General features: G+C 64.8%; 8 non-coding genes across 8 annotated transcripts; all 8 read right to left on the reverse strand.

Annotated features, from left to right (window-relative positions):
- Positions 1-579: 579 nt before the first annotated feature.
- LOC147999520 (5S ribosomal RNA) lies at positions 580-698 on the reverse strand. Its single transcript, XR_015644351.1, has one exon. It is a non-coding gene; the product is annotated as a 5S ribosomal RNA (ribosomal RNA).
- A 1,606-nt stretch (positions 699-2,304) lies between these two features.
- LOC147999521 (5S ribosomal RNA) lies at positions 2,305-2,423 on the reverse strand. The gene has a single exon (XR_015644352.1). It is a non-coding gene; the product is annotated as a 5S ribosomal RNA (ribosomal RNA).
- Positions 2,424-4,023: 1,600 nt separating this feature from the next.
- Positions 4,024-4,142, reverse strand: LOC147999522 (5S ribosomal RNA). The gene has a single exon (XR_015644353.1). It is a non-coding gene; the product is annotated as a 5S ribosomal RNA (ribosomal RNA).
- A 1,604-nt stretch (positions 4,143-5,746) lies between these two features.
- Positions 5,747-5,865, reverse strand: LOC147999523 (5S ribosomal RNA). The gene has a single exon (XR_015644354.1). It is a non-coding gene; the product is annotated as a 5S ribosomal RNA (ribosomal RNA).
- A 1,588-nt stretch (positions 5,866-7,453) lies between these two features.
- LOC147999524 (5S ribosomal RNA) lies at positions 7,454-7,572 on the reverse strand. Its single transcript, XR_015644355.1, has one exon. It is a non-coding gene; the product is annotated as a 5S ribosomal RNA (ribosomal RNA).
- A 1,606-nt stretch (positions 7,573-9,178) lies between these two features.
- On the reverse strand, positions 9,179-9,297 carry LOC147999525 (5S ribosomal RNA). The gene has a single exon (XR_015644356.1). It is a non-coding gene; the product is annotated as a 5S ribosomal RNA (ribosomal RNA).
- Positions 9,298-10,900: 1,603 nt separating this feature from the next.
- LOC147999526 (5S ribosomal RNA) lies at positions 10,901-11,019 on the reverse strand. The gene has a single exon (XR_015644357.1). It is a non-coding gene; the product is annotated as a 5S ribosomal RNA (ribosomal RNA).
- A 1,614-nt stretch (positions 11,020-12,633) lies between these two features.
- LOC147999527 (5S ribosomal RNA) lies at positions 12,634-12,752 on the reverse strand. The gene has a single exon (XR_015644358.1). It is a non-coding gene; the product is annotated as a 5S ribosomal RNA (ribosomal RNA).
- Between the last annotated feature and the right edge of the window lie 108 nt (positions 12,753-12,860).

Below are 12,860 nucleotides of genomic sequence, written 5' to 3' on the forward strand. Positions count from 1 at the left end.
AAACACACACACACACACACACACATACACTCAGTCACACACACACTCAATCACACACACACTCACTCACACACTCACACACTCACTCACACACAGACTCTCGCAGGAGTCACCTTAGCAGGAGGCAGGAGGGGGAGCGACACACACTCTCACACACCGGTGGTCACACAGACCTTTGCACGCTCTCACAGCCACACCCACCACCGCAGCAGTCACCCACGCGCCGTGGCCTCCTAAGAGGCACCCCCACAGGGGCACCCACCCACCCAGGCAATCCCACACACTACACGGGGAGAGAGACCAGTGCGGTGGTGGGCGAGGATGTGGTGTTCGAGGCCAGCCTGGGCTCGCTGCAAATGGAGAGAGGCTCTCTCACCTCCTGTCTTGCTGCCTCCAGGGTGGTGGGTGTCGGGGCGCCCACTCTGTCTGGAGCCACCGTGCATATGCCAGGCATCTGAGAGGGCGAGGGTGGGCTCTCCCCGGGGCCTGGGCTGTGGCCTGTGGGGTGTGGGATGCATGTGGGTGGGGATGGCCTGGCCTGAGACTGGTCCCCCGCCGCGGCCAAAAGGGAGTCCAAAAAGCCTACAGCACCCGGTATTCCCAGGCGGTCTCCCATCCAAGTACTAACCAGGCCCGACCCTGCTTAGCTTCCGAGATCAGACGAGATCGGGCGCGTTCAGGGTGGTATGGCCGTAGACGAGGGCGGCTCTCGCCAACAAGCCCCAAGAGCCTGCTGCGCTCGCTCAGCCGCCCGCCAGGCCCGCCCGGCCCACCCCCACCGGTGGCACGTCAGACAGCCAGCAAGCCCCAAGCCCCCGGGTCCCGAGTCCCGAGTCCCGAGTCCCGAGTCCCCAGCCCAGAGCCCAGAGCCCAGAGCCCAGAGCCCAGAGCCCAGACGACAGAGAGCCCACACCTAAGAAAGTCGTCGCGTCCTGCCTTCCGCGCGCCCCTCACCCCTGCCCGAGCCCCATCCGCACGCCCCAGCCCGGGGGCTGCCTGCCTGCCTGCCTGCCTCGCGTGGCCTACAGCCTCCCCAGCCCTCCTCAGCCCGCCCTGGATGGAACACGGGCCCAGCCTGTGAGTGCCAGCCTTTCCCCACGCAGGATGCGCAGAGGTCTCTCCTCCTCTCCTCCTCTCCTCCTCTCGTCCCCTCCCCGACAGAGAGACTCTTCCTTCCACAGGCTCAGTACAACAGCGCCCTGACCCACCCACCCGGGATTTCCTCTTGCCCTCGAGGGGGCCGAGGGCGGAGCTTCCAGCAGCTCCTGGAATCCCGACCCACCCGGGACCCACCGTCCTCCCTGTGCCCAGGACAGGGGCCCTCAGCCTGGGAGCGGGAAGTCAACTGAACATTTGGTGATGGCTGGCATCCAATCCCACCCGGGACACACACACACACACACACACACACACACACACACACACACTAGCCACGCCCACCCAGCGGAGAGGCTGGCCCAAGAGCCAGGCCCCACTGCCCTTGCCCTCCCTCCCAAGTGCGGGCATTCACACAAGTATACACACACACAAACATACAAACACACACACACACACGTGCGTGCCACCCCTTTATAGGGGCACACATACGCGGGCGCGCAGAGGCAAGACCCACGCAGGCAGACACGCGCGCCAGGCATGAACTCACCGGGGTAAGAAAGCCGGACCGAACAGGTAGACAGGCCCCCTAGGGCGCATAAGCAGGCACGGAACCTAAGGACAGCTCACAAACACACACACACACACACACACATACACTCAGTCACACACACACTCAATCACACACACACTCACTCACACACTCACACACTCACTCACACACAGACTCTCGCAGGAGTCACCTTAGCAGGAGGCAGGAGGGGGAGCGACACACACTCTCACACACCGGTGGTCACACAGACCTTTGCACGCTCTCACAGCCACACCCACCACCGCAGCAGTCACCCACGCGCCGTGGCCTCCTAAGAGGCACCCCCACAGGGGCACCCACCCACCCAGGCAATCCCACACACTACACGGGGAGAGAGACCAGTGCGGTGGTGGGCGAGGATGTGGTGTTCGAGGCCAGCCTGGGCTCGCTGCAAATGGAGAGAGGCTCTCTCACCTCCTGTCTTGCTGCCTCCAGGGTGGTGGGTGTCGGGGCGCCCACTCTGTCTGGAGCCACCGTGCATATGCCAGGCATCTGAGAGGGCGAGGGTGGGCTCTCCCCGGGGCCTGGGCTGTGGCCTGTGGGCTGTGGGATGCATGTGGGTGGGGATGGCCTGGCCTGAGACTGGTCCCCCGCCGCGGCCAAAAGGGAGTCCAAAAAGCCTACAGCACCCGGTATTCCCAGGCGGTCTCCCATCCAAGTACTAACCAGGCCCGACCCTGCTTAGCTTCCGAGATCAGACGAGATCGGGCGCGTTCAGGGTGGTATGGCCGTAGACGAGGGCGGCTCTCGCCAACAAGCCCCAAGAGCCTGCTGCGCTCGCTCAGCCGCCCGCCAGGCCCGCCCGGCCCACCCCCACCGGTGGCACGTCAGACAGCCAGCAAGCCCCAAGCCCCCGGGTCCCGAGTCCCGAGTCCCGAGTCCCGAGTCCCCAGCCCAGAGCCCAGAGCCCAGAGCCCAGAGCCCAGAGCCCAGACGACAGAGAGCCCACACCTAAGAAAGTCGTCGCGTCCTGCCTTCCGCGCGCCCCTCACCCCTGCCCGAGCCCCATCCGCACGCCCCAGCCCGGGGGCTGCCTGCCTGCCTGCCTGCCTCGCGTGGCCTACAGCCTCCCCAGCCCTCCTCAGCCCGCCCTGGATGGAACACGGGCCCAGCCTGTGAGTGCCAGCCTTTCCCCACGCAGGATGCGCAGAGGTCTCTCCTCCTCTCCTCCTCTCCTCCTCTCGTCCCCTCCCCGACAGAGAGACTCTTCCTTCCACAGGCTCAGTACAACAGCGCCCTGACCCACCCACCCGGGATTTCCTCTTGCCCTCGAGGGGGCCGAGGGCGGAGCTTCCAGCAGCTCCTGGAATCCCGACCCACCCGGGACCCACCGTCCTCCCTGTGCCCAGGACAGGGGCCCTCAGCCTGGGAGCGGGAAGTCAACTGAACATTTGGTGATGGCTGGCATCCAATCCCACCCGGGACACACACACACACACACACACACACACACACACACTAGCCACGCCCACCCAGCGGAGAGGCTGGCCCAAGAGCCAGGCCCCACTGCCCTTGCCCTCCCTCCCAAGTGCGGGCATTCACACAAGTATACACACACACAAACATACAAACACACACACACACACGTGCGTGCCACCCCTTTATAGGGGCACACATACGCGGGCGCGCAGAGGCAAGACCCACGCAGGCAGACACGCGCGCCAGGCATGAACTCACCGGGGTAAGAAAGCCGGACCGAACAGGTAGACAGGCCCCCTAGGGCGCATAAGCAGGCACGGAACCTAAGGACAGCTCACAAACACACACACACACACACACACATACACTCAGTCACACACACACTCAATCACACACACACTCACTCACACACTCACACACTCACTCACACACAGACTCTCGCAGGAGTCACCTTAGCAGGAGGCAGGAGGGGGAGCGACACACACTCTCACACACCGGTGGTCACACAGACCTTTGCACGCTCTCACAGCCACACCCACCACCGCAGCAGTCACCCACGCGCCGTGGCCTCCTAAGAGGCACCCCCACAGGGGCACCCACCCACCCAGGCAATCCCACACACTACACGGGGAGAGAGACCAGTGCGGTGGTGGGCGAGGATGTGGTGTTCGAGGCCAGCCTGGGCTCGCTGCAAATGGAGAGAGGCTCTCTCACCTCCTGTCTTGCTGCCTCCAGGGTGGTGGGTGTCGGGGCGCCCACTCTGTCTGGAGCCACCGTGCATATGCCAGGCATCTGAGAGGGCGAGGGTGGGCTCTCCCCGGGGCCTGGGCTGTGGCCTGTGGGCTGTGGGATGCATGTGGGTGGGTATGGCCTGGCCTGAGACTGGTCCCCCGCCGCGGCCAAAAGGGAGTCCAAAAAGCCTACAGCACCCGGTATTCCCAGGCGGTCTCCCATCCAAGTACTAACCAGGCCCGACCCTGCTTAGCTTCCGAGATCAGACGAGATCGGGCGCGTTCAGGGTGGTATGGCCGTAGACGAGGGCGGCTCTCGCCAACAAGCCCCAAGAGCCTGCTGCGCCCGCTCAGCCGCCCGCCAGGCCCGCCCGGCCCACCCCCACCGGTGGCACGTCAGACAGCCAGCAAGCCCCAAGCCCCCGGGTCCCGAGTCCCGAGTCCCGAGTCCCGAGTCCCCAGCCCAGAGCCCAGAGCCCAGAGCCCAGAGCCCAGAGCCCAGACGACAGAGAGCCCACACCTAAGAAAGTCGTCGCGTCCTGCCTTCCGCGCGCCCCTCACCCCTGCCCGAGCCCCATCCGCACGCCCCAGCCCGGGGGCTGCCTGCCTGCCTGCCTGCCTCGCGTGGCCTACAGCCTCCCCAGCCCTCCTCAGCCCGCCCTGGATGGAACACGGGCCCAGCCTGTGAGTGCCAGCCTTTCCCCACGCAGGATGCGCAGAGGTCTCTCCTCCTCTCCTCCTCTCCTCCTCTCGTCCCCTCCCCGACAGAGAGACTCTTCCTTCCACAGGCTCAGTACAACAGCGCCCTGACCCACCCACCCGGGATTTCCTCTTGCCCTCGAGGGGGCCGAGGGCGGAGCTTCCAGCAGCTCCTGGAATCCCGACCCACCCGGGACCCACCGTCCTCCCTGTGCCCAGGACAGGGGCCCTCAGCCTGGGAGCGGGAAGTCAACTGAACATTTGGTGATGGCTGGCATCCAATCCCACCCGGGACACACACACACACACACACACACACACACACACACTAGCCACGCCCACCCAGCGGAGAGGCTGGCCCAAGAGCCAGGCCCCACTGCCCTTGCCCTCCCTCCCAAGTGCGGGCATTCACACAAGTATACACACACACAAACATACAAACACACACACACACACACGTGCGTGCCACCCCTTTATAGGGGCACACATACGCGGGCGCGCAGAGGCAAGACCCACGCAGGCAGACACGCGCGCCAGGCATGAACTCACCGGGGTAAGAAAGCCGGACTGAACAGGTAGACAGGCCCCCTAGGGCGCATAAGCAGGCACGGAACCTAAGGACAGCTCACAAACACACACACACACACACACACACATACACTCAGTCACACACACACTCAATCACACACACACTCACTCACACACTCACACACTCACTCACACACAGACTCTCGCAGGAGTCACCTTAGCAGGAGGCAGGAGGGGGAGCGACACACACTCTCACACACCGGTGGTCACACAGACCTTTGCACGCTCTCACAGCCACACCCACCACCGCAGCAGTCACCCACGCGCCGTGGCCTCCTAAGAGGCACCCCCACAGGGGCACCCACCCACCCAGGCAATCCCACACACTACACGGGGAGAGAGACCAGTGCGGTGGTGGGCGAGGATGTGGTGTTCGAGGCCAGCCTGGGCTCGCTGCAAATGGAGAGAGGCTCTCTCACCTCCTGTCTTGCTGCCTCCAGGGTGGTGGGTGTCGGGGCGCCCACTCTGTCTGGAGCCACCGTGCATATGCCAGGCATCTGAGAGGGCGAGGGTGGGCTCTCCCCGGGGCCTGGGCTGTGGCCTGTGGGGTGTGGGATGCATGTGGGTGGGGATGGCCTGGCCTGAGACTGGTCCCCCGCCGCGGCCAAAAGGGAGTCCAAAAAGCCTACAGCACCCGGTATTCCCAGGCGGTCTCCCATCCAAGTACTAACCAGGCCCGACCCTGCTTAGCTTCCGAGATCAGACGAGATCGGGCGCGTTCAGGGTGGTATGGCCGTAGACGAGGGCGGCTCTCGCCAACAAGCCCCAAGAGCCTGCTGCGCCCGCTCAGCCGCCCGCCAGGCCCGCCCGGCCCACCCCCACCGGTGGCACGTCAGACAGCCAGCAAGCCCCAAGCCCCCGGGTCCCGAGTCCCGAGTCCCCAGCCCAGAGCCCAGAGCCCAGAGCCCAGAGCCCAGAGCCCAGACGACAGAGAGCCCACACCTAAGAAAGTCGTCGCGTCCTGCCTTCCGCGCGCCCCTCACCCCTGCCCGAGCCCCATCCGCACGCCCCAGCCCGGGGGCTGCCTGCCTGCCTGCCTGCCTCGCGTGGCCTACAGCCTCCCCAGCCCTCCTCAGCCCGCCCTGGATGGAACACGGGCCCAGCCTGTGAGTGCCAGCCTTTCCCCACGCAGGATGCGCAGAGGTCTCTCCTCCTCTCCTCCTCTCCTCCTCTCGTCCCCTCCCCGACAGAGAGACTCTTCCTTCCACAGGCTCAGTACAACAGCGCCCTGACCCACCCACCCGGGATTTCCTCTTGCCCTCGAGGGGGCCGAGGGCGGAGCTTCCAGCAGCTCCTGGAATCCCGACCCACCCGGGACCCACCGTCCTCCCTGTGCCCAGGACAGGGGCCCTCAGCCTGGGAGCGGGAAGTCAACTGAACATTTGGTGATGGCTGGCATCCAATCCCACCCGGGACACACACACACACACACACACACACACACACACACTAGCCACGCCCACCCAGCAGAGAGGCTGGCCCAAGAGCCAGGCCCCACTGCCCTTGCCCTCCCTCCCAAGTGCGGGCATTCACACAAGTATACACACACACAAACATACAAACACACACACACACACACGTGCGTGCCACCCCTTTATAGGGGCACACATACGCGGGCGCGCAGAGGCAAGACCCACGCAGGCAGACACGCGCGCCAGGCATGAACTCACCGGGGTAAGAAAGCCGGACCGAACAGGTAGACAGGCCCCCTAGGGCGCATAAGCAGGCACGGAACCTAAGGACAGCTCACAAACACACACACACACACACACACATACACTCAGTCACACACACACTCAATCACACACACACTCACTCACACACTCACACACTCACTCACACACAGACTCTCGCAGGAGTCACCTTAGCAGGAGGCAGGAGGGGGAGCGACACACACTCTCACACACCGGTGGTCACACAGACCTTTGCACGCTCTCACAGCCACACCCACCACCGCAGCAGTCACCCACGCGCCGTGGCCTCCTAAGAGGCACCCCCACAGGGGCACCCACCCACCCAGGCAATCCCACACACTACACGGGGAGAGAGACCAGTGCGGTGGTGGGCGAGGATGTGGTGTTCGAGGCCAGCCTGGGCTCGCTGCAAATGGAGAGAGGCTCTCTCACCTCCTGTCTTGCTGCCTCCAGGGTGGTGGGTGTCGGGGCGCCCACTCTGTCTGGAGCCACCGTGCATATGCCAGGCATCTGAGAGGGCGAGGGTGGGCTCTCCCCGGGGCCTGGGCTGTGGCCTGTGGGGTGTGGGATGCATGTGGGTGGGGATGGCCTGGCCTGAGACTGGTCCCCCGCCGCGGCCAAAAGGGAGTCCAAAAAGCCTACAGCACCCGGTATTCCCAGGCGGTCTCCCATCCAAGTACTAACCAGGCCCGACCCTGCTTAGCTTCCGAGATCAGACGAGATCGGGCGCGTTCAGGGTGGTATGGCCGTAGACGAGGGCGGCTCTCGCCAACAAGCCCCAAGAGCCTGCTGCGCTCGCTCAGCCGCCCGCCAGGCCCGCCCGGCCCACCCCCACCGGTGGCACGTCAGACAGCCAGCAAGCCCCAAGCCCCCGGGTCCCGAGTCCCGAGTCCCGAGTCCCGAGTCCCCAGCCCAGAGCCCAGAGCCCAGAGCCCAGAGCCCAGAGCCCAGACGACAGAGAGCCCACACCTAAGAAAGTCGTCGCGTCCTGCCTTCCGCGCGCCCCTCACCCCTGCCCGAGCCCCATCCGCACGCCCCAGCCCGGGGGCTGCCTGCCTGCCTGCCTGCCTCGCGTGGCCTACAGCCTCCCCAGCCCTCCTCAGCCCGCCCTGGATGGAACACGGGCCCAGCCTGTGAGTGCCAGCCTTTCCCCACGCAGGATGCGCAGAGGTCTCTCCTCCTCTCCTCCTCTCCTCCTCTCGTCCCCTCCCCGACAGAGAGACTCTTCCTTCCACAGGCTCAGTACAACAGCGCCCTGACCCACCCACCCGGGATTTCCTCTTGCCCTCGAGGGGGCCGAGGGCGGAGCTTCCAGCAGCTCCTGGAATCCCGACCCACCCGGGACCCACCGTCCTCCCTGTGCCCAGGACAGGGGCCCTTAGCCTGGGAGCGGGAAGTCAACTGAACATTTGGTGATGGCTGGCATCCAATCCCACCCGGGACACACACACACACACACACACACACACACACACACACACACTAGCCACGCCCACCCAGCGGAGAGGCTGGCCCAAGAGCCAGGCCCCACTGCCCTTGCCCTCCCTCCCAAGTGCGGGCATTCACACAAGTATACACACACACAAACATACAAACACACACACACACACGTGCGTGCCACCCCTTTATAGGGGCACACATACGCGGGCGCGCAGAGGCAAGACCCACGCAGGCAGACACGCGCGCCAGGCATGAACTCACCGGGGTAAGAAAGCCGGACCGAACAGGTAGACAGGCCCCCTAGGGCGCATAAGCAGGCACGGAACCTAAGGACAGCTCACAAACACACACACACACACACACACATACACTCAGTCACACACACACTCAATCACACACACACTCACTCACACACTCACACACTCACTCACACACAGACTCTCGCAGGAGTCACCTTAGCAGGAGGCAGGAGGGGGAGCGACACACACTCTCACACACCGGTGGTCACACAGACCTTTGCACGCTCTCACAGCCACACCCACCACCGCAGCAGTCACCCACGCGCCGTGGCCTCCTAAGAGGCACCCCCACAGGGGCACCCACCCACCCAGGCAATCCCACACACTACACGGGGAGAGAGACCAGTGCGGTGGTGGGCGAGGATGTGGTGTTCGAGGCCAGCCTGGGCTCGCTGCAAATGGAGAGAGGCTCTCTCACCTCCTGTCTTGCTGCCTCCAGGGTGGTGGGTGTCGGGGCGCCCACTCTGTCTGGAGCCACCGTGCATATGCCAGGCATCTGAGAGGGCGAGGGTGGGCTCTCCCCGGGGCCTGGGCTGTGGCCTGTGGGCTGTGGGATGCATGTGGGTGGGGATGGCCTGGCCTGAGACTGGTCCCCCGCCGCGGCCAAAAGGGAGTCCAAAAAGCCTACAGCACCCGGTATTCCCAGGCGGTCTCCCATCCAAGTACTAACCAGGCCCGACCCTGCTTAGCTTCCGAGATCAGACGAGATCGGGCGCGTTCAGGGTGGTATGGCCGTAGACGAGGGCGGCCCTCGCCGACAAGCCCCAAGAGCCTGCTGCGCTCGCTCAGCCGCCCGCCAGGCCCGCCCGGCCCACCCCCACCGGTGGCACGTCAGACAGCCAGCAAGCCCCAAGCTCCCGAGTCCCGAGTCCCCAGCCCAGAGCCCAGAGCCCAGAGCCCAGAGCCCAGACGACAGAGAGCCCACACCTAAGAAAGTCGTCGCGTCCTGCCTTCCGCGCGCCCCTCACCCCTGCCCGAGCCCCATCCGCACGCCCCAGCCCGGGGGCTGCCAGCCTGCCTGCCTGCCTCGCGTGGCCTACAGCCTCCCCAGCCCTCCTCAGCCCGCCCTGGATGGAACACGGGCCCAGCCTGTGAGTGCCAGCCTTTCCCCACGCAGGATGCGCAGAGGTCTCTCCTCCTCTCCTCCTCTCCTCCTCTCGTCCCCTCCCCGACAGAGAGACTCTTCCTTCCACAGGCTCAGTACAACAGCGCCCTGACCCACCCACCCGGGATTTCCTCTTGCCCTCGAGGGGGCCGAGGGCGGAGCTTCCAGCAGCTCCTGGAATCCCGACCCACCCGGGACCCACCGTCCTCCCTGTGCCCAGGACAGGGGCCCTCAGCCTGGGAGCGGGAAGTCAACTGAACATTTGGTGATGGCTGGCATCCAATCCCACCCGGGACACACACACACACACACACACACACACACACACTAGCCACGCCCACCCAGCGGAGAGGCTGGCCCAAGAGCCAGGCCCCACTGCCCTTGCCCTCCCTCCCAAGTGCGGGCATTCACACAAGTATACACACACACAAACATACAAACACACACACACACACACGTGCGTGCCACCCCTTTATAGGGGCACACATACGCGGGCGCGCAGAGGCAAGACCCACGCAGGCAGACACGCGCGCCAGGCATGAACTCACCGGGGTAAGAAAGCCGGACCGAACAGGTAGACAGGCCCCCTAGGGCGCATAAGCAGGCACGGAACCTAAGGACAGCTCACAAACACACACACACACACACACACACACACATACACTCAGTCACACACACACTCAATCACACACACACTCACTCACACACTCACACACTCACTCACACACAGACTCTCGCAGGAGTCACCTTAGCAGGAGGCAGGAGGGGGAGCGACACACACTCTCACACACCGGTGGTCACACAGACCTTTGCACGCTCTCACAGCCACACCCACCACCGCAGCAGTCACCCACGCGCCGTGGCCTCCTAAGAGGCACCCCCACAGGGGCACCCACCCACCCAGGCAATCCCACACACTACACGGGGAGAGAGACCAGTGCGGTGGTGGGCGAGGATGTGGTGTTCGAGGCCAGCCTGGGCTCGCTGCAAATAGAGAGAGGCTCTCTCACCTCCTGTCTTGCTGCCTCCAGGGTGGTGGGTGTCGGGGCGCCCACTCTGTCTGGAGCCACCGTGCATATGCCAGGCATCTGAGAGGGCGAGGGTGGGCTCTCCCCGGGGCCTGGGCTGTGGCCTGTGGGGTGTGGGATGCATGTGGGTGGGTGGGCTGTGGGATGCATGTGGGTGGGGATGGCCTGGCCTGAGACTGGTCCACGGCGCGGCCAAAAGGGAGTCCAAAAAGCCTACAGCACCCGGTATTCCCAGGCGGTCTCCCATCCAAGTACTAACCAGGCCCGACCCTGCTTAGCTTCCGAGATCAGACGAGATCGGGCGCGTTCAGGGTGGTATGGCCGTAGACGAGGGCGGCTCTCGCCAACAAGCCCCAAGAGCCTGCTGCGCTCGCTCAGCCGCCCGCCAGGCCCGCCCGGCCCACCCCCACCGGTGGCACGTCAGACAGCCAGCAAGCCCCAAGCCCCCGGGTCCCGAGTCCGGAGTCCCGAGTCCCGAGTCCCCAGCCCAGAGCCCAGAGCCCAGAGCCCAGAGCCCAGAGCCCAGACGACAGAGAGCCCACACCTAAGAAAGTCGTCGCGTCCTGCCTTCCGCGCGCCCCTCACCCCTGCCCGAGCCCCATCCGCACGCCCCAGCCCGGGGGCTGCCTGCCTGCCTGCCTGCCTCGCGTGGCCTACAGCCTCCCCAGCCCTCCTCAGCCCGCCCTGGATGGAACACGGGCCCAGCCTGTGAGTGCCAGCCTTTCCCCACGCAGGATGCGCAGAGGTCTCTCCTCCTCTCCTCCTCTCCTCCTCTCGTCCCCTCCCCGACAGAGAGACTCTTCCTTCCACAGGCTCAGTACAACAGCGCCCTGACCCACCCACCCGGGATTTCCTCTTGCCCTCGAGGGGGCCGAGGGCGGAGCTTCCAGCAGCTCCTGGAATCCCGACCCACCCGGGACCCACCGTCCTCCCTGTGCCCAGGACAGGGGCCCTCAGCCTGGGAGCGGGAAGTCAACTGAACATTTGGTGATGGCTGGCATCCAATCCCACCCGGGACACACACACACACACACACACACACACACACACACACACACTAGCCACGCCCACCCCGCGGAGAGGCTGGCCCAAGAGCCAGGCCCCACTGCCCTTGCCCTCCCTCCCAAGTGCGGGCATTCACACAAGTATACACACACACAAACATACAAACACACACACACACACACGTGCGTGCCACCCCTTTATAGGGGCACACATACGCGGGCGCGCAGAGGCAAGACCCACGCAGGCAGACACGCGCGCCAGGCATGAACTCACCGGGGTAAGAAAGCCGGACCGAACAGGTAGACAGGCCCCCTAGGGCGCATAAGCAGGCACGGAACCTAAGGACAGCTCACAAACACACACACACACACACACACACACACATACACTCAGTCACACACACACTCAATCACACACACACTCACTCACACACTCACACACTCACTCACACACAGACTCTCGCAGGAGTCACCTTAGCAGGAGGCAGGAGGGGGAGCGACACACACTCTCACACACCGGTGGTCACACAGACCTTTGCACGCTCTCACAGCCACACCCACCACCGCAGCAGTCACCCACGCGCCGTGGCCTCCTAAGAGGCACCCCCACAGGGGCACCCACCCACCCAGGCAATCCCACACACTACACGGGGAGAGAGACCAGTGCGGTGGTGGGCGAGGATGTGGTGTTCGAGGCCAGCCTGGGCTCGCTGCAAATGGAGAGAGGCTCTCTCACCTCCTGTCTTGCTGCCTCCAGGGTGGTGGGTGTCGGGGCGCCCACTCTGTCTGGAGCCACCGTGCATATGCCAGGCATCTGAGAGGGCGAGGGTGGGCTCTCCCCGGGGCCTGGGCTGTGGCCTGTGGGCTGTGGGATGCATGTGGGTGGGGATGGCCTGGCCTGAGACTGGTCCCCCGCCGCGGCCAAAAGGGAGTCCAAAAAGCCTACAGCACCCGGTATTCCCAGGCGGTCTCCCATCCAAGTACTAACCAGGCCCGACCCTGCTTAGCTTCCGAGATCAGACGAGATCGGGCGCGTTCAGGGTGGTATGGCCGTAGACGAGGGCGGCCCTCGCCGACAAGCCCCAAGAGCCTGCTGCGCTCGCTCAGCCGCCCGCCAGGCCCGCCCGGCCCACCCCCACCGGTGGCACGTCAGACAGCCAGCAAGC

The sequence above is a fragment of the Rattus norvegicus genome, chromosome 19, assembly GCF_021556685.1.
Source record: "Rattus norvegicus strain SHRSP/BbbUtx chromosome 19, alternate assembly SHRSP_T2T, whole genome shotgun sequence".
Classification (NCBI taxonomy): domain Eukaryota; kingdom Metazoa; phylum Chordata; class Mammalia; order Rodentia; family Muridae; genus Rattus; species Rattus norvegicus.